Raw genomic sequence first — 21669 nt, forward strand, 5'->3', positions numbered from 1 at the left:
GGCTCCCGACCTTTGTAAAAGACTGTGCAGTGGAAAAGGGGCATGTCAATCGCTTAGCCCTCAGTCTGCCTGCTGGGTTAAGTATCAGACCATCAGGCATCCCTGAGGCTGTACTTGGAGTGTGGAACGAGGTGTCTGATCTGCCGCTGGGCCTGCACTTTGGCTCCTACAAGGGCCAGATCATAGATGATGAAGAGGCTGCCAACAGTGGTTACTCCTGGCTGGTGAGAACACCCCTCATCCCCTGTCCTCTGACCTCCAATCACTGGTGCATGTGGCGGGGGAGCTCACGTCTACATGTGAGAACATGGATGAGGATAACATGGCCAGCCCTGTGTACTGTGTGCACCGTGTGTGAACACGGGACTTCTATCTACAGATCAGAGGAGAGGTGGGAGCACAGTGGTACAGGCACATAGAAGTGGCTTCTCCCATGTGGAGTCCTTGCCCTGAGTGCACCAACAGACTCAGACATGGAGGTGATGATTAAGGAGCTTACCACGTGGTCACGACTGACAACTGAATTCATGCAGGCTGAAGTGCACTAATGATAGCAGAGGGAAGTAATTCTTCTGTTACCTCCCACCAAAAAAGAAAAAGAGAAGAAAGTTTTTAATCCTTTTTCTGACACTCAGATCACCAAAGGGAGAAACTGCTATGAGTATGTGGATGGAAAGCACACGTCTTGGGCCAAATGGATGAGGTGAGTACAGTGAGCCTGCAGGTATGAAGATCGCTCCTCCTTCAAGCCCACAGCCCCTTCCTTCTCAACTAGCCTCCTTCAATAGCTTTCACATCTTTCCTCTTTTTCCACCATACTGTGTTCTTTCCTTTCAAAAGACAGAATGAAAGAAATAAAAATGTAGTATATGCCCTCAAAATATAAGTCTCTATGCTCAACAAAACTGGGGTACTTGAAAACAAGTTGAGGAGTCTAGATTCACCAAGGACACTTTAACTCACCTAACTGACCCTTACCAACCACTTTCTGTGTTCCAAAACAGTAGAGTTCATTATTGAAGCAGATCACACAACCCATGTCTTTTGGAGGATACACTTCAGATGGAAATTAACCAATTGATTTTAGGAATATGTAACCTTAATTTTTCTACTTTTGAAGAACTGTACAGTGCCAGGATAACCTAACATGAGGGACCTTGAGCCCATGAGGGAAGCAACCTCCCCAGGCTAAGCTCTAGTGAGAAGTGGGCCCTGAGGCCTGGGAAGGAATGGGGGTCAGGACCTTTCTCTGAGGACCTTTCATCAGGGGAGGCAGAAAGTGAGTATTACTGTTCTGTGTCTCGAGCTAAGTCAGAGCACGCTCCAAGTTTCCACAGGAAGGGGTTGGCAAGTGAATGGGACCCTGTATACATGTGGGGAGACTGGAGGGCCTCGGAAAAGAAGGCAGGCTGGGGTGAGTGCTAAGGATTGCATGCTAGCCTAGAAGTAACAAGTTCTGTGGAATGAAAGAGAACTTTGAGTTTAGAGGAGCTAGCGGTCACCAGTCTTATGGTCAGTCCAGGTGAAGACAAACGTGGAACTGGGCTCTGGAAAATGGCTAATTAGGTAAGGAGAGAAAAGCATTCCAGCCAGGAATAGGACCGGAAATAGGATTTGGAGATAGAAATTCACATGGTGCGGTCAAAAGTGTGAACAGAAAGTCCCCAGGAGGGGTGGTGGGGGCTGTGGCGGCCTCAGAGACTGAAGGCCAGGAGCCGGGATCAGGTCTGACAGGTGGAGGGGACTCACCACTTGTGGTTTCTCTTTCCCAGCCTCAACCCCAGGTATGTGAACTGTGCCCGGGACGACAAGGAGCAGAACCTGGTAGCCTTCCTGAGTCACCGGCAGATCTTCTACCAAACCTGCCCGGTGGTCAGGCCAGGCTGTGAGCTGCTGGTCTGGTATGGGGACAAGTACAGCCAAGAGCTCAGCATCAAGTGCGGCAGCAGGTGGAAGAGTGAGCTCACGGCCAGCATAGGTGAGGGCTACTCTTCAAGCACCCCACCCCATCCTAGGGAGCGTCCCTGGTCTGGCTCTGAAGCAGAGTACAATCCAGTGTAAAGTCAGTCAAGTCTCAATTCAAATGCCTCAGAAATTGATTCATTTCATATGACTTTTAGGAAAAAATTATATTAAAACTTTTTGTTCTCATTTCTAATATTTCATGCAAAAAACACATGACATCACATTTTGCTGAAAGGCTTAGAGGCAGAAAGCAAATTTTCTAGCACCTACCAGCTCTCTCACCTTTAGCTGTTTCTTCCTCATGTCCTCCACACTTCTAAGTGACATGTGTACACTGATTTGCATTCAGTCACTGTTTCAGTTCATTGTCATGTGAGTTCATACTCTGTGCCAGACTAGGCTCCATGCCCTGAAATAGACAGAACCACCTTCTGGGGCAATATATGCTTAATACCAGACAGGCTGCTGGTTGCTATAAGAAAAACCAGTCCAGGAAAAGGACCTCGGATCAGTGTGAGCAGCGGGTGGGGTGTGGCAGAGGATGGTGGGGCAGGGTCTCTCCAGAGGTAACACTTGTGGGAATGGATTCAAGGCAGGGGAGCAGCCAGTGCCATAGCCCCAGGGCTGGGAAGAGAGGCCATGCCAGTGGTTGTAGGAGGAAGTACAGAGGGAGACGACGGAGGATGGATGGAACATGGAAGCCTCAGGGCCCATGTCCATTTGCAGGCACCTGGAATCTTCCAGGGTAACATCGAACAACCATGCAGCTTTCAGCTTCAAGTGGCATGTTCTCTGTTCCAAGACGATGCTTCGGTTCATTTTTGGGAAGAGACAGCAGTGGGGAATCCCTTCAGAGGTCAGTTCATCGCCAGACGAGAGGGGACAGTGGGCTGGCTAAAGAAGCATGGGAGTCAGGGCGTGAAGAATGGCAACCCATTCCAGTACTCTTGCCTGGAAAATCCCATGGACGGAGGAGCCTGGTAGGCTACAGTTCATGGGGTTGCTAAGAGTCAGACATGACTGAGAGTCTTCACTTTCACTCATTGGAGAAGAAAATGGCAACCCACTCCTGTGTTCTTGCCTGGAGAATCCCAGGGACGGGGGAGCCTGGTGGGCTGCCGTCTATGGGGTCGCACAGAGTCGGACACGACTGAAGTGACTTAGCAGCAGCAGCAGCAGGATGTGAAGAGTCTGGATGGAGATGTATTTTTAAACAGGACTTCCTAGTGCATTTTAAATGGACTGCTGCTGCTGCTAAGCCGCTTCAGTTGTGTCCGACTCTGTGCGACCCCATAGACGGCAGCCCACCAGGCTCCCCCGTCCCTGGGATTCTCCAGGCAAGAACACTGGAGTGGGTTGCCATTTCCTTCTCCAATGCAGGAAACTGAAAAAATAAAGTGAAGTCGCTCAGTCGTATCCGACTCCTAGCGACCCCATGGACTGCAGCCTACCAGGCTCCTCCATCCATGGAATTTTCCAGGCAAGAGTACTGGAGTGGGGTGCCACTGCCTTCTCCGTTAAATGGACTAGACTGAATTAAATAGATGAGGTATGAATACTCATGAGGCTTGAGAAAGAACACATCTTCATTTTATGATTTATGGAAAACTGAGAGAGAAGCAATTCATGAACCAATGGGGGCAGCAGGAACCAGAGACCTCTAGTCCATGGGACCTGGGCCACTCGGTCTCATCCAGTCTGAATCCCACTTCATGTAGAGACCCGGACACAAAAGATGCTCTTTGAATGAGGACCCTCAAATTCAGCTTTACTTGCACATGCTAAAGCATCACCCCCTATGCTGCCTCCCATATTCAGAGAGCTCTAGGCTGGGCACTCTAACTTAAATAGACCTTTTCCCCTCACAGGGAGCCACTCAGGATGATTCCACCTAAGTCATCAAAAGTCTTCTCTCTCAGTACGATAAAATACCTGTGACCACTGTGACATGAATTTTCAGATACTTATATGTAGGGAAAGGTCCCTGCAGATCCACCTCTATCAGGAGAGACACTGCCTCTGATGCTACTGGAAGGTCCCTAGTCTGGGGATTTGTAGAAAAGGTCCTTGACACAGGCTTCCTGGATTTCTGTAGAAGATGCAGAGAATAAGAATGGAATGGCAAAGTGGACTGTAAAGGAACACTTGGTGGGAGACAGATCTTGCACTGTCAGCACTAAGATGATTAGTGGGGCAGGCTTTACCATGACAAACCAGCTACCTGACCAAAAGCTTCCTCTTTCAGCAGAACCAAAGCCCAAAATCCACCCATGTGCCTCCTGCTCCCTGGCCTTCTCCAGTCAGAAATTCCTCAGCCAACATGTTGAACATAATCACCCCTCTCAGATCCTCCTGAGAACATCTGCAAGAGACCGCCTCCAAACAAAGGATTCCTGCCCAGGCAATCAAAATCATCATCAGCAATATTCTGATCCACACAGCTGGAGAGACAAACCTGAGGATCGAGAGGTCAAGGAAAGGCCCCAACCTTTGCTGAAAAGCGTAAGGCTGAGGAGAGTTTCAAGGGCCTCTTCCTACTCACCCAAAGGACAAATGGGGGATACCTGGGTAAGCGAGAGAATGATGCAAGAGCCCCGCACAGGCCAGAAAGTGAATACAGAGGACACAGGCAAATTATGTATGGGGGCAGGAGTTTTAACAATTATAAGAGTTAAAAGTGTGGGCAAGACTCCAAGGATAGGTCAAGTCTCATCACACACCAGAGGATACACACTGGGGAAAAACCCTATGCTTGCAGGGAGTGTGGGCGAAACTTCAGTGAGAAGTCACCTCTCATCAGACCCCAGAGGACACACATAGGGGAGAAGCCCTTTGTTTGCAGGGAGTGTGAGTGAGGCTTCAGTCACATCAAGCACCAGAGGACACACACAGGGGAGAAGCCCTATGTTTGCAGGGAGTGTGAGCAAAGCTTCAGTGAGAAGTCAACTCTCATCAGACACCAGACGACACACACAGGGGAGAAGCCCTATGTTTGCGGGGAAGTTGAGTAAGTCATTACCAATAAACCACATATTAGCCAGAGGAGGATTACTGTAGCCATCACATACTTCAACTCTGAGGGGGCCTCAGAGGAGGTCTGTGATCCGTTACACTCCCCAAGACTGTGATGAGAGACTTCCCTGGTGGCCCAGTGGCTAAGACATAATGCTGCCAATGCAAACACCCATGTTCAATACCTGACTGGGGAACTAGATCCCACATGCTGCAATTAAGACCCAGTGCAGCCAAATAAATAAATACATTTTTTTTTAAATAAAGAGTGTGATGAGCACAGAATTGATTAAATAGACCTTCCACTTTCATGACAGGAGAGGAGGTAGATAAACAGCAGATGATTTCTTAAGTGTTCCGGAGATGTTCATGCCAATTCCCTTCATGGGTTTTTTGTACTCCTGTTTTAATAAATTTTGTCTCCAAACAAATCTGAAGCCCAGACTATATATCTCATTCCCCCCATTACTGAGAGCAGTGGGGTCCAGTGGGAGCTGAACCACTGGGAAAGCATAAGTCTGGAGTCAACTCAGTTAGGTCACTGCACAGTCAGTTCCTGGGTCCAGCGAGAGGAATCTAGGGTTTGAGACAGACTCAGCAAAGAAGGGACTTCCCTGGTCTCCTGGGAAGTATGGTCTTTCCTTCTAATAGACCTCCACCCTCCTTTGGCCTCTCCTGATTGCCCTCTGGTTTCCTCTGACTCCTTGTAGCCTCAAAGGTGAAGGTCATGTGCACATGTGTGTATGTGTGTGCATACATGTATGCCTGGCTAAGTCTGGGCCATCTGTTTCTCCCTTACTCTGTCTTTGCTGCTCCCTCAGGTCATAACAGCATCTAGACTCCAGATTCAACCACAGTGGGCCAGTTCTCAGCTCTGCTATCACCAGCTGTGTGACCTGGGGCAAGGTGCTCAGCCTCTCTGTGCCTCTAGTCTCATGTGTGATATAGGATGGTAGCACCAGCGTCTTCAGTTCAGTTCAGTCGCTCAGTCATGTCCAACTCTTTGTGACCCTATGGACTGCAGCACACCAGGCTCCCTTGTACATCACCAACTCCCAGAGCTTGCTCAAACTCATATACATTGAGTCAGTGATGCTATCCAATCATCTCACCCCCTGTTGTCCCCTTCTCCTGCCTCAGTCTTTCCCAGCATCAGGGTCTTTTCCAATGAGTTAGTTCTTCGTATCAGGTGGCCAAAGTACTGGAGTTTCCAGCTTCAGCATCTGTCCTTCCAATGAATATTCAGGACTGATTTCCTTTAGGATGGACTGGTTTGATCTCCTTGCAGTCCAAGGGACTCTCAAGAGTTCTCTCAAACACCACAGTTCAAAAGTGTAAATTCTTTGGCACTCAGCCTTCTTTCCAGTCCCAACTCTCACATCCATACCTGACTACTGGAAAAACCATAGCTTTCACTAGATGGACCTTTGCTGGCAATGTCTCTGCATTTTAATATGCTCTCTGGGTTGGTCATAGCTTCTCTTCCAAGAAGCAAGTGTCTTTTAATTTCATGGCTGCAGTCACGATCTGCAGTGATTTTGGAGCCCAAGAAAATAAAGTCACTGTTTCCATTATTTCCCCATCTATTTGCCATGAAGTGATGGGACCAGATGCCATGATCTTAGTTTTCTGAATGCTGCGTTTCAAGCCAGCTTTTTCACTCTCTTCTTTCACTTTCATCAAGACACTTTTCAGTTCTTCTTCGCTTTCTGCCTTAAGGGTGGTGTCATCTGTATATCTGAGATTATTGATATTTCTCCTGGCAATCTTGATTCCAACTTGTGCTTCATCCAGCTCAGCATTTCGCATGATGTATTCTGCATATATAGGGCTTCCCTAGTGGCTCAGCTGGTAAAGAATCTGCATGCAATGCAGGAGACCTAGGTTCAATCCCTGGGTTGGGATGATTCCCTGGAGAAGGTAGGGAACAGCTACCCACTCCAGTATTCTAGCCTGGAAAATTCCATGGACTGTATAGTCCATGGGGTCGCAAATAGTTGGACACAACTGAGTGACTTTCACTTTCACTCTGCATATAAGTTAAATAGGCAGGGTCACAATATACAGCCTTTACGTACTCGTTTCCCAATTTTGAACCAGTCCATTGTTCCATGTCCGGTTCTAACTGTTGCTTCTTGATTTACATACAGATTTCTCAGGAGGCAGGTATTCTCTGGTATTCTCATCTCTTAAGTATTTTCCACAGTTTGTTGTGGTCCACATAGTCAATAAAGCAGAAGTAGATGTTTTTCTGGAACTCTCTTGCTTTTTCAATGATCCAACAGATGTTGGCAATTTGATCTCTGCTTCCTCTGCCTTTTCTAAATCCAGCTTGAACATCTGGAAGTTCTCAGTTCATGTATTGTTGAAGCCTCGTTTGGAGAATTTTGAGCATTACTTTGCTAGCGTGTGAGATGAGTGCAATCGTGCAGTGGTTTGAGCATTCTTTGGCATTGCCTTTCTTTGGTATTGGAATGAAAACTGACCTCTTCTGGTCCTGTGGCCACTGGTGAGTTTTCAAAATTTGCTGGCATATTGACTGCAGCACTTTCACAGCATCATCTTTTAGAACTTGAAAGAGCTCAGCTGGAATCCCATCACCTCCACTAGCGTTCTTAGTGATGCTTCCTAAGGCCCACTTCACTTCATGTTCCAGGATGTCTGGCTCTAGGTGAGTGATCACACCATCGTGATTATTTTTTGTATAGTCCTTCTGTGTATTCTTGCCACGTCTTCTTAGTATCTTCTGCTTCTGTTAGGTCCATACCATTTCTGTCCTTTACTGTGCCCATCTTTGCATGAAATGTTCCCTTGGTATCTCTAATTTTTCTTGAAGAGATCTCTAGTCTTTCCCATTCTGTTGTTTCCTTTTATTTCTCTGCATTGATCACTTAGGAAGGCTTTCTTATCTCTCCTTGCTATTCTTTGGAATTCTTCATTTAGATGGGTATATCTTTCCTTTTCTCCTTTGACTTTAGCTTCTCTTCTTTTCTCAGCTATTTGTAAGGCCTCCTCAGACAACCACTTTGCCTTTTTGCATTTCTTTTTCTTGGGGATGGTCTTGATCACTGCCTCCTGCACAATGTCATGAACCTCCATCTAACAGTTCTTCAGGCACTCTATCAGATCTAATCCCTTGAATCTATTTGTCACTTCCACTGTATAATCGTAAGGGGTTAGGTCATATTTGAATGGTCTAGTGGTTTTCCCTATTTTCTTCAATTTAAGTCTGAATTTTGCAATAAGGAGTTCATGATCTGAGCCACAGCCAGCATCTTGGTCTGATGCATAAGCACAGGCAGAATCTGGCAGAGGCTGGCTGAGAATGCAAGCCTCGCCTTTGCTGTCCTCTGGTACATCCTGCATGTCCTTCGTGCCCACTTCTATATCTTCAGAGCTAGACACGGGAGGGGCCATTCAGGCACTCAGCTGCCCTAAGAAGGAGGTGTGAAGTCAGGAATGCTAAGGGAGGGTGCCCTTCCTTCCCCTCACTGCCATTCCTGCTGAGCTGGGCAGCCTCTGAGCCCCTCCACACAGGCAGGCAGTGCCGACTGTCACCCACCCTGCCAAGAATAGAGCCTGGAGTTGGCTGTGCAGGAACCGGGTGAGCTGAGTGTCTCAGAACCTCCCTGACCACCCCCATCCCACCCTCTACATGGAGTGTCTTGAAGCCCACACAGCAGCTTCTCTAACACATAAGCCTTGTACCTGAGCTCTCGTGCTTCGGTCAACGCTGTTGCCACCTTGAAATTCTTAACTATGGAGTATTTTACCCTTACACTTACCTTTTAAGAGTGAAATCTTATGGCCCATGGGGTGCGCTATGAGCAGAGCAGATGTGCACAGTACAGGCCCCGGGGCCCCAGCAATGGAAGTGAGCAGGATGCACGTGGGGAAGAAGTGGACACAAAGCCTCTCACCTGGAGTAAGGCAAGAGGTAAGTGAGGGTGCTGACCCAGACAGGAAGCCATGCTTGCTTAGACCCAGAACTGAGTTCCAATACAGAGAGGAAGCGAAGGTGTTTGTAAAGAGTGGACCACACCCTCCCATCTGTGAAACGAGTTCTTCCCTGACCTGATCCTTTCAGGATGTGTTCAGGAGGTTTAAGTCTGCCTAGTTGCCAGAAGACACCAAGGGGAGCATAGGCTAGGGTGGGCGGAGGCAAACCCCAGGACCAGGCGCAACAGTTCTTAGTCCCTTCCTTGTGCCAGACTTGTGAAGCATCTCTACATGAACCTGTCAATAATAACCTCCTGCTATTATTTTCGCATTTCTTTCATGCTTTCTTAAAGGAACATGTTTGTCTGTGGCTTCGTTTCCCTACGGGAAGGGAAGCAGCATAAACTCTCATCTCCTGCGGCTTTCAGCAGGAGCCACAGGAGGGAGAGTTAGGGATGGAGCAGGCAGAGGGGCTTCAACTGAAATATGGTGGGAAGGGGGACCCAGAAACTTGAAAGAGCTTCTCAACTGCACCTCTCACCAGAGCTGGGCCTGGGATTTCCTGGAAGGCTGAGCAGTTCAAGGGTTCTCTCTCTCCTCCTTTCCTCTCCCCACTCCTGGGCCAGCCCACAACATCCCCAAATCCCCCATCACCCACAGCCCTGCACGGGCCCTCCCTCACAGAAGTGGGATGACCTGCATGGTGGCAGCAATGGTGTGTGACCCCAGAGCTTGGGGTCTCAGCTCACCTCGAGCAAGGGGCTTGGTGGTCTACACACCATCCCAGGCCCAGGGAGCAGCTAGCAGCCATGAACCATGATCTGAAGAGGAGCCAGGGGGAGTGAGGCGGGGGCGGGGGGCAGAGAATGGGGATGTGAGCTGTCTAAGGCCCTTTCCGGTCCCCACAACACTAGCCCGAACTCCACCTGACACCGTGACTGCCCTGCCTGGGCACACAGGACACCAGCAGTCATGGGACAGGATGGCCAGCTGCCTCCACTGCACACTCCATTCTTGACTGCAGCAGTCCTGCCTCCACCGTATGATCCATTCTGACCACAGCGGTCCCACAGCTGTACCAGCCCCACCTGCTGGCTGCTCTGCTTCGCTGCCATGGCTCAGGGACCCTAGCTGAGCAGGTGAGGGCGAAGCACCAGAGGGTAAGCCTGTCTTCAGCCACCAGATCTGTCCTGATCACCGCGCCCATGAACCCAGCCGATATCTGAAGCTGAGCTGCCTTTGGGAGAATGACACCACAGATGCTCACCTCAAAGCTCAGACTCCTGAAAACTTACTAAACAGGCTGTTTTTAGTCCTCTTTTAAAGTAGGAGGTTGGCGGGTGGGGCGTGACGTGGGCAATTTCCTTGGTGGTGCAGTGGTTAAGAATCCACCTGCCAATGCAGGAGACACAGGTTCAACCCCTAATCTGGGAAGATCCCACATGCCATGGAGCAACTAAGCCTGTGCACAACTACTGAAGCCCATGTGCCCTAGAGCCCATGCTCTGCAACAAGAAGCTACCACAATGAGAAGTTCGAGCACACATAAACTAGAGAGTAGCCCTCATTTGCCGCAACTAGAGAAAAGCCCACACAGCAACAAAGACCCAGCATAGCCAAAAATAAATAAATAAATCTTAAAAAGAAAAAATTTAGAAGCTTGCTGCATTCCCTGATGGTCCAGTGGCTAAGACTCTTACCTCCCAGTGCAGGGGAACCCAGGCTCAATCCCTGGTCAGAGAACTAGATCCTCTTATGCTGCAAATGAAGATCCTGCATGCCAGAACTAAGATCTGCTGCTGCTGCTGCTAAGTTGCTTCAGTCGTGTCGGACTCCATGCGACCCCATAGACGGCAGCCCACCAGGCTCCTCCATCCCTGAGATTCTCCAAGCAAGAACACTGGAGTGGGTTGCCATTTCCTTCTCCAGAACTAAGACCTAGTGCAGTCAATTAAATAAACATTTAAAAGTAGGAGGCTGTTCTTCTGTCACCAAAAGAAAACTCCTACAACATTTCAATAAACTTAAACATCTTATTTGGCAACTTCTCATGCTTGATAGCAAAAATTTTCTAATAATATGCAGTTGGTCATAAAAAAAGAAACTTAGAAAATAGGGAAACTAAAAGCCACCCATAAATGTGTAGGCAATACCAACTACTACAGCATAAGGCCACCATATACGCATACATGTTTTTCTTCCACGAGAGCTTTGAGCCTCCACCCACCTTCCCACCAGCCTCTGCTCTGCTCACCAAGAAGACTGCGCTTTGGCCTCATGAATGAGAAGTTTCCACTCAACTCAGAGGGAGGTGAAGGAGTGGAGGCTGTGAGGTTGGGGGGTTGCTGTCCAGCCTGCAGTGAGGAGAGAAGTGCCGAGTGCCCTACTCCAGGTCCAGTAACTTCAGGGGACCTCAGGGAAGATGCCTAAGAAAAAGCCTCTCGAACACCTTCCCTGCAGTTTCTGTGGTTACAACCTGTCTCATGTCTTGGGGTTGGGCTATGGGTTAACAAGCCTTCTCTTCTTGGACGTGAAAAGCGTTTCCACAGAGAATCTGTTGGAATCTTGGCCTAGGTTGGTGCAGATTTAACTTGCAGTATATTCAGGGCTCAGGGCAGTTACTTCTCAAGCTTCCTGTGTTCCGGACTACGGAGCCTCCTCATGGTCACAGAGCCTTCTCTTCCAGAGGAAGGTGTCTGGCAACATTAACCACAAAGAGACACATACTAAAGAGGAGAAAAGCCATGGCAGGCAGGGCTGGGTGTTCTCAGGGAACCAAAGAGACCTTGGACACTCCAAGCTGGAACCCTGCCCCGCCTGCTTCTCCTTCTTGCTGGGTGTGCAGTTTTCTACTTCTGGTTGCCTGCCAGTGAGGGGCTCTCAAGACGCCTCAAGCTGGGGTGGACAATGGGCATGCTGGATGCCAGGGAACCCAAGATCCTGCATCAGGTCAGTGCAGTGTGGACAAGGGCTGGCCTCACTGAACGGTTAGGCCCTGTTCAGGACACCCTCTCTGGACCTCAGGTGGAGGTGCTGCTGTCCCCAGTGCTCACCTGGGTTTCAGGAGGTAGACCTTCTGCCCAGAGAATGACAAAGGCCAGTTCCCCAAAGTCGGTGCAGGGTGAGCAGAGCAAGTGCTTGGGTCTCACAGGGTCCCAGTGAAGAGGAGTTTACTCCTGACCAGATCCTTCTTGGCTGGTTCTCTTTCTGTGTTATCTTCACATCAAATCTCACAAGGACAAGGAATCCAGGTGTTCACAGCATTACTGGCCCAGGTGCCAATGACCCTCGTTACAGTGTGTTTATCATGGGCAGGGAGAAATGGTGGCTGGTATGACAGTCCCCTGGACGAGAGAAGGGACCTCCCCTAGGTTGTGTCCCCTGTGTGACTTCAGGGGGTACTGGCATGAGGGGCACCATTTCCTTTTCTAAATATTTCAGACAACCACCGAGTTCTTTTCAGTTTTTGGTTTCAGATCTTTTTGATATGATCCATTTTCAAAGTCTTTATTGAATTTGTTACAATACTGCTTCTGTTTATGTTTTGGTTTTTTGACTGCAAGGCATGTGGGATTATCATGGAGTCCAAGTTCACTCTGCTTACCCCACGACAGGCCAATAAATCAAAGGCAAGGTCTTGAGGCAAAGAATATGACTTTACTTGGAGAGCTGGCAGACCAAGAAGTGTTAATTTCTTCCTTTCTGTAGCCATCCACAGGTGGACAGGTCCTGAACAAAAGCAGAAGGGCAGGGTTACCTGAGGCAGGCCATTATGTATGGACAGTATCCTTTTAGTAAACAAATCAACAGGAAGCAAAGATTAAAAGATCCAACATGGAGTCAGGTTTATTCTTCCCTATAATTCCCCACTGTCTTATGGAATTCCACAATCTTATGGAAAAAGGGGTGATGAGCATTTTAATTGCTCCATCAGTTGCATCTTTTGGGGAATGTCCATCATCAGTGCCAGTGTTTCGAATGTTGAGATTTGTCTTTTGTTGTTCTTTGTAAAGTGTCTACATGTGTAGACATAAAAATATTTACAATCTAAGTGTTGAGAGTTATGTTTTATTCAGAGATAATCTTTTAGGGCTTCAGACCCAGGAAGCAGCATCTAAAGTTAACAAATTAAGCACTTCTGTATTTATGGAAAGATGCAAGAGTCACCTCATTGAAATCATTCCCTCTGATACACACCTCACCATCTGGGACCAGCATCCTGCCTTCTCCTTCCTGAGTTTCCTCAGGGTTCATAATGGGGAGTGACTGCAGTCTAGTGGCTGGTAGAGGGCAAGTATTCTCCTCCTTCCTGAGTTTCCTCAGAGCTCACCATTGGGAGTGGCTACAGTATTATAGCTGCCAGAGGGCAGCTATTCTCCTTCCCAAGTTTCCTCAGGGCTCATCATGGGGAGTGGCTGCAGTCTGATAGCTGCTAGAGAGCAGGAGGAGGAACCTGAGTCTTGAGGGGGACTGTCTCAGCTGAGGGAACAGGCATGTCCTATGGTTCCAGACAATCTTCCAATGTTCGGGATTCCGCATTCAGCCTGCAGGATCCGGAGTCGCCAGCTCAGTCAGGTCCGTGCTCCACATTTAATTGCTATGTAGGCCTGACACTGCAGGAAGCCCTTTAAATGTGCTTCCTGTCCAGCAGACTCTCAGCCACATCCTCCATACCTGAACAAGGCCCAGCTTTGTTAAAGACTTGCTTTGCTGAGAGGGTCTCACTATGAAAAAGGTCCCTCTCCTGCTCTCCCACATCCCACACCTGAGTGGGGAGAAGGCACGGGCTGGAGGAACAGTGCCTCCAAGCAAGGAGGGCAGAAGTTCACCCAATAGCCCTTGTGTCCATCCTTGGGAGCATGGTATCATGTCACTTCCAGTGGCAGGGGACCTGTGTCCCCAGCTCAAATACTCTCTCATGAGGATGTGAGCCATGAGCACTAGCACCGGAAACACTGAGTGACCTGCCTAGGCTGGAAGACTAGTTCCTCAGATGTGAGACAAAGTTGGAAAGTAGCTTCTCACTGGGTTGGCCTTCTCCAGACCTAGCTTGGGGGCAGCAAGAGTAGGACAAAGGGGCCCCCAGCTGGGGCAGCCATACAGTGCCCCTTGACAGTCTATGGAGACTGTGTGGCCAGAGTGACCACAAGCCCTCATTCACCCAGCGGATGGCGTCTGAGACATCTGTGACAGAGGAAGCCCATCATCAGATAATGGAGGATTTTAATAACACATGGCCACAAAACCAGGAAAAATATGAAGAGTCTGAGAAACTAAAGATGGATATCAAAGAAAATCTTACTCCACTTAAGGTTCCCCTTGAGATGAGCAGGGGCAGCTCCAGGACTGCAAAGGCCTTTTGTGGTTTCAAGCAGTAGAGATGCTGGTCCAGAGCCAGGCGGGGGCAGGGCTGGGAGTGGGGAAGGCAGCATCTCATAGCAAGGGGGCCAGCCCTTCTGTGATTGTGAGGCTACCACTATCTGCTATCCAGGGTCACCCACTGACCAGGGTCACTCACTGACCAGGGTCACCACTGGTGGCCCCGCCCCATGCATCCCTCCTCCCCACAGCTGCTCCCACCCCATCCCTGCTCAGCTGCCAGCTGTCCTTTCATGATCCCAATTCCTGCCCCTGAAAACAGGAATCAGACTGGCCACTCCAATCCCATGGCCAAACTCTCCCTCCCAGGGCACCATCCTGTTCACAGACTCAGGCCCCCGAGACACAGCTTCTCAGGAAGCTTCTGTTGGTGCCATGTCCAAACATCCAGTCTCTGACTGACACCTGGGACTGAAAAGTACCAGGTGTTTCATAGGAAAGGAAGCCAGGAGAGGGTGTTCTTCCCCTCCAGGCCTGCGACCAACAGCCACTAATGCTGCCTCCTCTGCTCCCACACTGCTCAGCGGGCAGATGAGCTATCTGATCACCTACATGAGGCCAAGGCCGTCTCAGGCCCTGTCAGTGGACCAAACATGAGAGACTTGGTTCTAACAGCCAGGATACATGCCCCCAACCCCTCCACCCAGCCCCCACCAGCCATTTCTCTCCCTCTGGTTCATGTGCTCAGCCTAGCTCCTGCTCTGTGGCCACTGTCCAGGCAGGACTCCCCTGACAAGGGTAGGGGAGAAGGGAGGACAGGAGGGGCCTTGGAGCAGTGCATGATGGGAAGGTGGGAGTATGGAACATCGCCCTCCCCTTCGGCACTTAACAGTTTCCCAGTCCCTGAAGTTAATCACATCAAAGGGAAACCTGTTGCCCTATAGTGACAGTCACATTGAAGGATGCCCTAAAGATTTCTGGAAGAGTAAACAAACCATGTGGAAACTATGCCAATACTGTGGTGAAGTATTTGAACTGGAACTTGCATCACTTTATGCTGTTTTATCATCTTCATCATGAGTAAAAGGGGATACATTTAATCTTCGATTTTATGTCAGTTTGCTTTGTCACACTGGCTGAGACTATCAACTCCCCTCCCCTTTGCCCATGCAGGAACCTCTGTGATGCGAGTCTCAGCAGTGGAAGCAAATGGCAATAATGAACAAGACCCCTCTATACCATGTCACGTCAATTAGCACATGGATACCACCAGCATGCCACTGCCAACTGGACACACAGCTCAGGGGTTAGCTAGGGACCACACAGTGCTGCAACCAAATCTACATTTGTCCCAGCCGGCAAGGCACAGGACACACCAGCCAATCAGAACAGGCACCAGTGATAAAGATGTAAACATAAGATGTGACACCGTAAAACTCCTAGAAGAGAACACAGGCAAAACATTCTGTGACATAAATCATTCCACTGTTTCCTCAGGTCAGTCTCCCAAGGCAATAGAAGTAAAAACAAAAATAAACAAAGGTGACCTAATCAAACTTACAAGCATAGCAGAGGAAATCACAAACAAGATGACAACCTACAGAACGGGAGAAAATATTTCCAAATGATGTGACCAACAAGGACTTAATTTCCAAAACATACAAACTGACCAAACAGCTCATATAACACAAAACAACCCAATCAGAAAAAGGACAGAAGAACTAAGCACATGTCTCCAAACAAGAAATACAGATGGCAAACAGACACATGAAGATGTTCAACATCACTAATTATTAGAGCAATGCAAATCAAAACTACAATGAGGTATCACCTCATACCCGTCAGAATGGACATCATTAAAAAGTCTAAAAATAATAAATGCTGGAGATGATGTGGAGATAAGTGGATTCCCACTGTTGGTGGGAATGTAAGTTGGTGCAACCACTATGGAGAAAAGTACTGAAATTCCTCAGAAAACTAAAAACAGAATTGTCACATGATCTAGCAATCCCACTCCTGAGCATACTTGGAGAAAACTGTAATTTGAAAAGATACACCTACCCCAGCATTCACTGCAGAACTATTTATAATAGCCAACGCACGGAAACAATCTAAATGTCCATCAAGAGATGAATGAATAAAGATGGAGTACAGATACAATGGAATCAGTTCAGTTCAGTTGCTCAGTTGTGTCCGACTCTTTGCGACCCCTACTAATCAATAAAAAAGGAAATTGCAGTAAAATGGATATAACCAGATATTATCATACTAAGTAAGTCAGAAAGAGAAAGACAAATACCATATGATATCAGTTATATATGAGATCTAAAATATGACACAAGCGAACCTATCTATGAAACAGAAACAGACTCACGGACATAGAGAATAGACTGGTGGTGGCTGAGGCAGAAGAGGTTGGTGTAGGGATGGAGTGGGAGGCTGGGGTTAGCAGGTGTAGCTTTTATAAATAGAATGGATAAACAAGGTCATACTGTATACCACAGAGAACTATATTCAGTATCCTATGATAAACCATGAAATAATATTTTTTAAAAAGAATGTATATATGTGTATAACTGTATCACTGAGCTATGCAGCAGAAATTAACACACTGTAAACCAAACATACTTCAATTTTTAAAAATACTGATTAAAAAAGAACAGATGCTAGCCAGTTACAACAGATACTCAATCCACGAGAACAGACTTCCCAACAGTTAGAACATGGACCAACCAGTCAGAAGAGGGGTCTACTGCAGACGGGGCCCCACAGCTGCCCCCAGGCTGGCTGTGAGCCCTGGGCACCATAAGCAGGAAGTGTCGCTGGAGGAAATGAGAACTGTACCCAAAAAACTCCTCCTCTAGCTGCAAAACGAAGTGGCTCTGCTTCCCCCGATCACATAACTCAAGGGACCCCAGGATGCTCTGGCTTGGTGCTGGGACCAGGAATATACTGGTCAGATCCCAATACAGGGGAAGTCTATGAGGGCAGTTCCGGAGTGTGGTGGGCCAGGATAAGCAATGAAGAGTGCAGCAGCTTGTCCCTTTCCTCGAAGATCGGACACAATAGCACCCAGGAGGACAGTCACTGTTCTATTGGAGGGGAGGCCCCCAAGTTTGGTGCCTCTGCCCTCTGGCTGATACCCAGTGTTGACCCCCATGTGCCCATCTGCAGAGCATTTCACACACATCCTAACGGCTCAGCTGCCAAGCCCCAAGGTGAAGGCTTGTGATCGCGGCTGTTCCCACAGGCACCAACAGCACCAACCCTCTGGCTCTTGGCCTGACTGCAAAGTCCAGCTGAGGCCAGCAGACATCCCATGAGCTATGCTCTTCCGTGGCCCCTTTGTCACTGGTAAGCAGCAGTGTCAAGATGCAGGCCAGCGGTACTCAGCCTGGCGGACTGCTTGAATCAACAGGAAAACACTGACCCATGAACACTACCGATCCTGGGCTAGGCAGTGACTGAAAGGGGCAGATAAGTGCAGAGAGCAGAGTCCACAGCACAGACAAGGTCCAGCTGTCCCCCAGCAGGGAAGGGGCCCCTTCTCTGGCCAAAGCCTTCGGGATCCCCCAGCTTAAGAATAAAGAGGCTTCAGGCTCAGGTGGTGGGAACAGATTCAGAGCTGCTATTTAAGTCATGCAGGGCAAGACACACAGGTAAGTGAAGATCAGAGGGAATTTACCGTAAAAACAGGGTGTCTGGGGGAACAGACAGGCTTGGGTAGAGCTAAGCCATATGGGGGCTGGGAGGCTGGGCTTAGAAACCCTGTATGCCTTTCTCTCATCTCTACCTCCTAATCTACTTAAACCCCACGCGGCAGCCTGACGCCATCTGTCCTGTGCATCTCCACATTCAAGACTGTCCATTCATTCAAAGGATATTTGTTCAGCACCTGCCTCTAGCCAGGTTGTGTTCCAGGTATGGGGACAACCGTGAGGAGACTGACAATAACCCCAGTCCTTGGGGAGCAGAAATTCTACCAGGGGACAAATGCACCCCTCCTATGGCCATTGCCTCCTGCCTCACCCTCCTCAAACCATCGGCCAGCCCTCCCAGAGCTCCAGCCTGCAGACACGGTTCCATCTGAGCATCTCCCCTCCTCCAAGGAGGCCACTCTCTGGACTCACTGCCCGTCGGCTCTGGCACCCTGTGCCCTGTGTCGTTCTCAGAGCATACCACCATCTGAAATGGCCTCCCTGTCATCTGCATCACCTCAGTGTACCTGGCAAAGTTATGTTTGCTTTGAAGGAAGTTCCCAGCTGCCTTCACACCCTTTCTGTTGAGTTCTTACCACAAATTCCTGTCACAGTGGCCTGGAAGGACTCCCTGGACAGGTATGGAGCAGGGGCTGGGTGGTGCCTGAGCAGGTGGACCTAGAGTGGTCAGGGTAGGACAAGGACCTTGCAGCTCTGGCTCCAACTCGGACGACAGGCAGAGCAGCTTCGTTCTCCCTGGGACCATGAGGGGACGAGTCTCTTATCGCTGCTCAGGGTCACGACTACACAGGAAGGGCTCTCAGTTCCGTAATACCGAGTACCCTGTGTGGTGTTATACATTTTACCTGTGTGATCTCAACTCTCTCAGGCAGAGTGCTTGGGCTATATGCTTGGAACAATCAACAGGAATGGTTTAAAATCACTTGAGGTAACAGTTCAGTTCAGTCGCTCAGTCATGTCCAACTCTTTGCAACCCCATGAATCACAGCATGTGAGGCTTCCCTCTCCATCACCAACTCCCGGAGTTCAAACTCACATGCATCAAGTCGATGATGCCATCCAGCCATCTCATCCTCTGTCATCCCCTTCTCCTCCTGCCCCCAATCCCTCCCAACATCAGGGTCTTTTCCAATGAGTCAACTCTTCGCATGAGGTGGCCTAAGTATTGGAGTTTCAGCTTCAACATCAGTCCTTCCAATGAACACTCAGGACTGATCTCCTTTAGGATGGACTGGTTGGATCTCCTTGCAGTCCAAGGGACTCTCAACAGTCTTCTCCAACACCACAGTACAAAAGCATCAATTCTTTGGCACTGAGCTTTCTTTATAGTCCAAATCTCACATCTATACATGACCACTGGAAAAACCATAGCCTTGACGAGACGGAACTTTGCTGGCAGAGTGATGTCTCTGCTTTTTAATATGCTATCTAGGTTGGTCATAACTCTCCTTCCAAGGAGTAAGCATCTTAATTTCATGGCTGCAATCCCCATCTGCAGTGATTTTGGAGCCCAGAAAAAGTCTGACACTGTTTCCACTGTTTCCCCATCTATTTCCCATGAAGTGGTGGGACCAGATGCCATGATCTTCGTTTTCTGAATGTTGAGCTTTAAGCCAACTTTTTCACTCTCCTCTTTCACTTTCATCAAGAGGCTTTTTAGTTCCTCTTCACTTTCTGCCATAAGGGTGGTGGCATCTGCATGTCTGAGGTTATTGGTATTTCTCCCTGCTATCTTGATTCCAGCTTGTGCTTCTTCCAGCCCAGCATTTCTCATGATATACTCTGCATATAAGTTAAATAAGCAGGGTGACAATATTGAGAGACTCCTTTCCCTATGTGGAACCAGTCTGTTGGTCCATGTCCAGTTCTAACTGTTGCTTCCTGACCTGCATATAGGTTTCTTAAGAGGTAGGTCAGGTGTTCCGGTATTCCCATCTCTTTCAGAATTTTCCACAGTTGATTGTGATCCACACAGTCAAAAGCTTTGGCATAGTCAATAAAACAGAAACAGATGCTTTTCTGGAACTCTCTTGCTTTTTTGATGATCCAGCTGATGTTGGCAATTTGATCTCTGGTTCCTCTGCCTTTTCTAAAACCAGCTTGAACATGTGGAAGTTCATGGTTCACATATTGCGGAAGCCTGGTTTGGAGAATTTTGAACATTACTTTACTAGCATGTGAGATGAGTGGAATTGTGCAGTAGTTTGAGCATTCTTTGGCACTGCCTTTCTTTGGGATTGGAATGAAAACTGACCTTTTCCAGTCCTGTGGCCACTGCTGAGTTTTCACATTTGCTGGCATATTGAGTGCAGCACTTTCACAGCATCATCTTCCAGGATTTGAAAGAGCTCAACTGGAATTCCATCACCTCCACTAGCTTTGTTCGTAGTGATGCTTTTTAAGACCCACTTGACTTCACATTCCAGGATGTCTGGCTCTAGATCAGTGATCATACCATCGTGATTATCTGGGTCATGAAGATCTTTTTTGTACAGTTCTGTTTATTCTTGCCTCCTCTTCTTAGTATCTTCTGCTTCTGTTAGGTCCATACCATTTCTGTCCTTTATCGAGCCCATCTTTGCATGAAATGTTCCCTTGGTATCTCTAATTTTTTTGAAGAGATCTCTAGTCTTTCCCATTCTGTTGTTTTCCTCTATTTCTTTCCATTGATTGCTGAGGAAGGCTTTCTTATCTTTCCTTGCTCTTCTTTGGAACTCTACATTCAAATGGGAATATCTTTCCTTTTCTCCTTTGCTTTTTGCTTCTCTTGTTTTCACAGCTATTTGTAAGGCCTCCTCAGACAGCCATTTTGCTTTTTTGCATTTCTTTTTCTTGGGGATGGCCTTGCTCCCTGTCTCCTGTACAATGTTACAAACGTCCATCCATAGTTCATCAGGCACTCTATCTATCAGATCTAGTCCCTTGAATCTATTTGTCACTTCCACTGTATAATCATAAAGGATTTATGTCATACCTGAATGGTCTAGTGGTATTCCGTACTTTCTTCAATTTAAGTCTGAATTTGGCAATAAGGAGTTCATGATCTGAGCCACCCTCAGCTCCCGGTCTTGTTTTTGCAGACTGTATAGAGCTTCTCTGTCTTTGGCTGAAAAGAATATAATCAATCTGATTTCAGATGGTATTGACCATCTGGTGACGTCCATGTGTAGAGTCTTCTCTTGTGTTGCTGGAAGAGGGTGTTCGCTATGACCAGTGTGTTCTCTTGGCAAAATTCTATTATCCTTTTCCCTGCTTCATTCTGTACTCCAAGGCCAAATTTGCCTGTTACTCCAGGTATTTCTTGACTTTCTACTTTTGCATTAAAGTCCCCTATAATGAAAAGGACATCTTTTTTGGGTGTTAGTTCTAAAAGGTCTTGTAGGTCTTCATAGAACCGTTCAACTTCAGCTGCTTCAGCATTACTGATTGGGGCATATGCTTGGATTACCGTGATATTGAATGGTTTGCCTTGGAAACGAACAGAGATCATTCTGTCGTTTTTGAGATTGCATCCAAGTACTGCATTTTGGACTCTTTTGTTGACCATGATGGCTACTGCATTTCTTCTATGGGATTCCTGCCCACAGTAGTAGATATAATGGGTCATCTGAGTTAAATTCACCCATTCCAATCCATTTTAGTTCGTTGATTCCTAGAATGTCCATGTTCACTCTTACCATCTCCTGTTTGACCACTTCCAATTTGCCTTGATTCA

General features: G+C 48.0%; 2 long non-coding RNA genes and 1 pseudogene across 7 annotated transcripts in view; 1 reads left to right on the forward strand and 2 right to left on the reverse strand.

Annotated features, from left to right (window-relative positions):
* LOC147349486 (uncharacterized) overlaps positions 1 to 21669 on the reverse strand; it is a 133860-nt gene that overhangs the window by 71783 nt on the left and 40408 nt on the right. The gene's annotated exons all lie outside the window — the stretch shown is intronic.
* On the forward strand, positions 308 to 6142 carry LOC147349488 (histone-lysine N-methyltransferase PRDM9-like; annotated as a pseudogene). Its single transcript, XR_015150638.1, has 4 exons — positions 308 to 352; positions 636 to 703; positions 1773 to 1978; positions 4214 to 6142. The product of XR_015150638.1 is annotated as a histone-lysine N-methyltransferase PRDM9-like (transcript).
* The window catches only part of LOC147349489 (uncharacterized), a 49378-nt gene continuing 35645 nt past the window's right edge, over positions 7937 to 21669 (reverse strand). For 2 of the 4 annotated variants that reach the window (XR_015149863.1, XR_015149860.1), the window contains 3 exons: positions 11970 to 12645; positions 8763 to 8897; positions 7937 to 8411 (listed from right to left, as the gene is read on the reverse strand). This is a non-coding gene — a long non-coding RNA (uncharacterized LOC147349489). The other 2 variants (XR_015149862.1, XR_015149861.1) reach the window with 2 other exon arrangements.

Source organism: Bos grunniens, chromosome 21 (genome assembly GCF_055505025.1).
Source record: "Bos grunniens cultivar Pamir isolate PY7600 chromosome 21, Bosgru_T2T1.0, whole genome shotgun sequence".
Taxonomy (NCBI): Eukaryota; Metazoa; Chordata; class Mammalia; order Artiodactyla; family Bovidae; genus Bos; species Bos grunniens.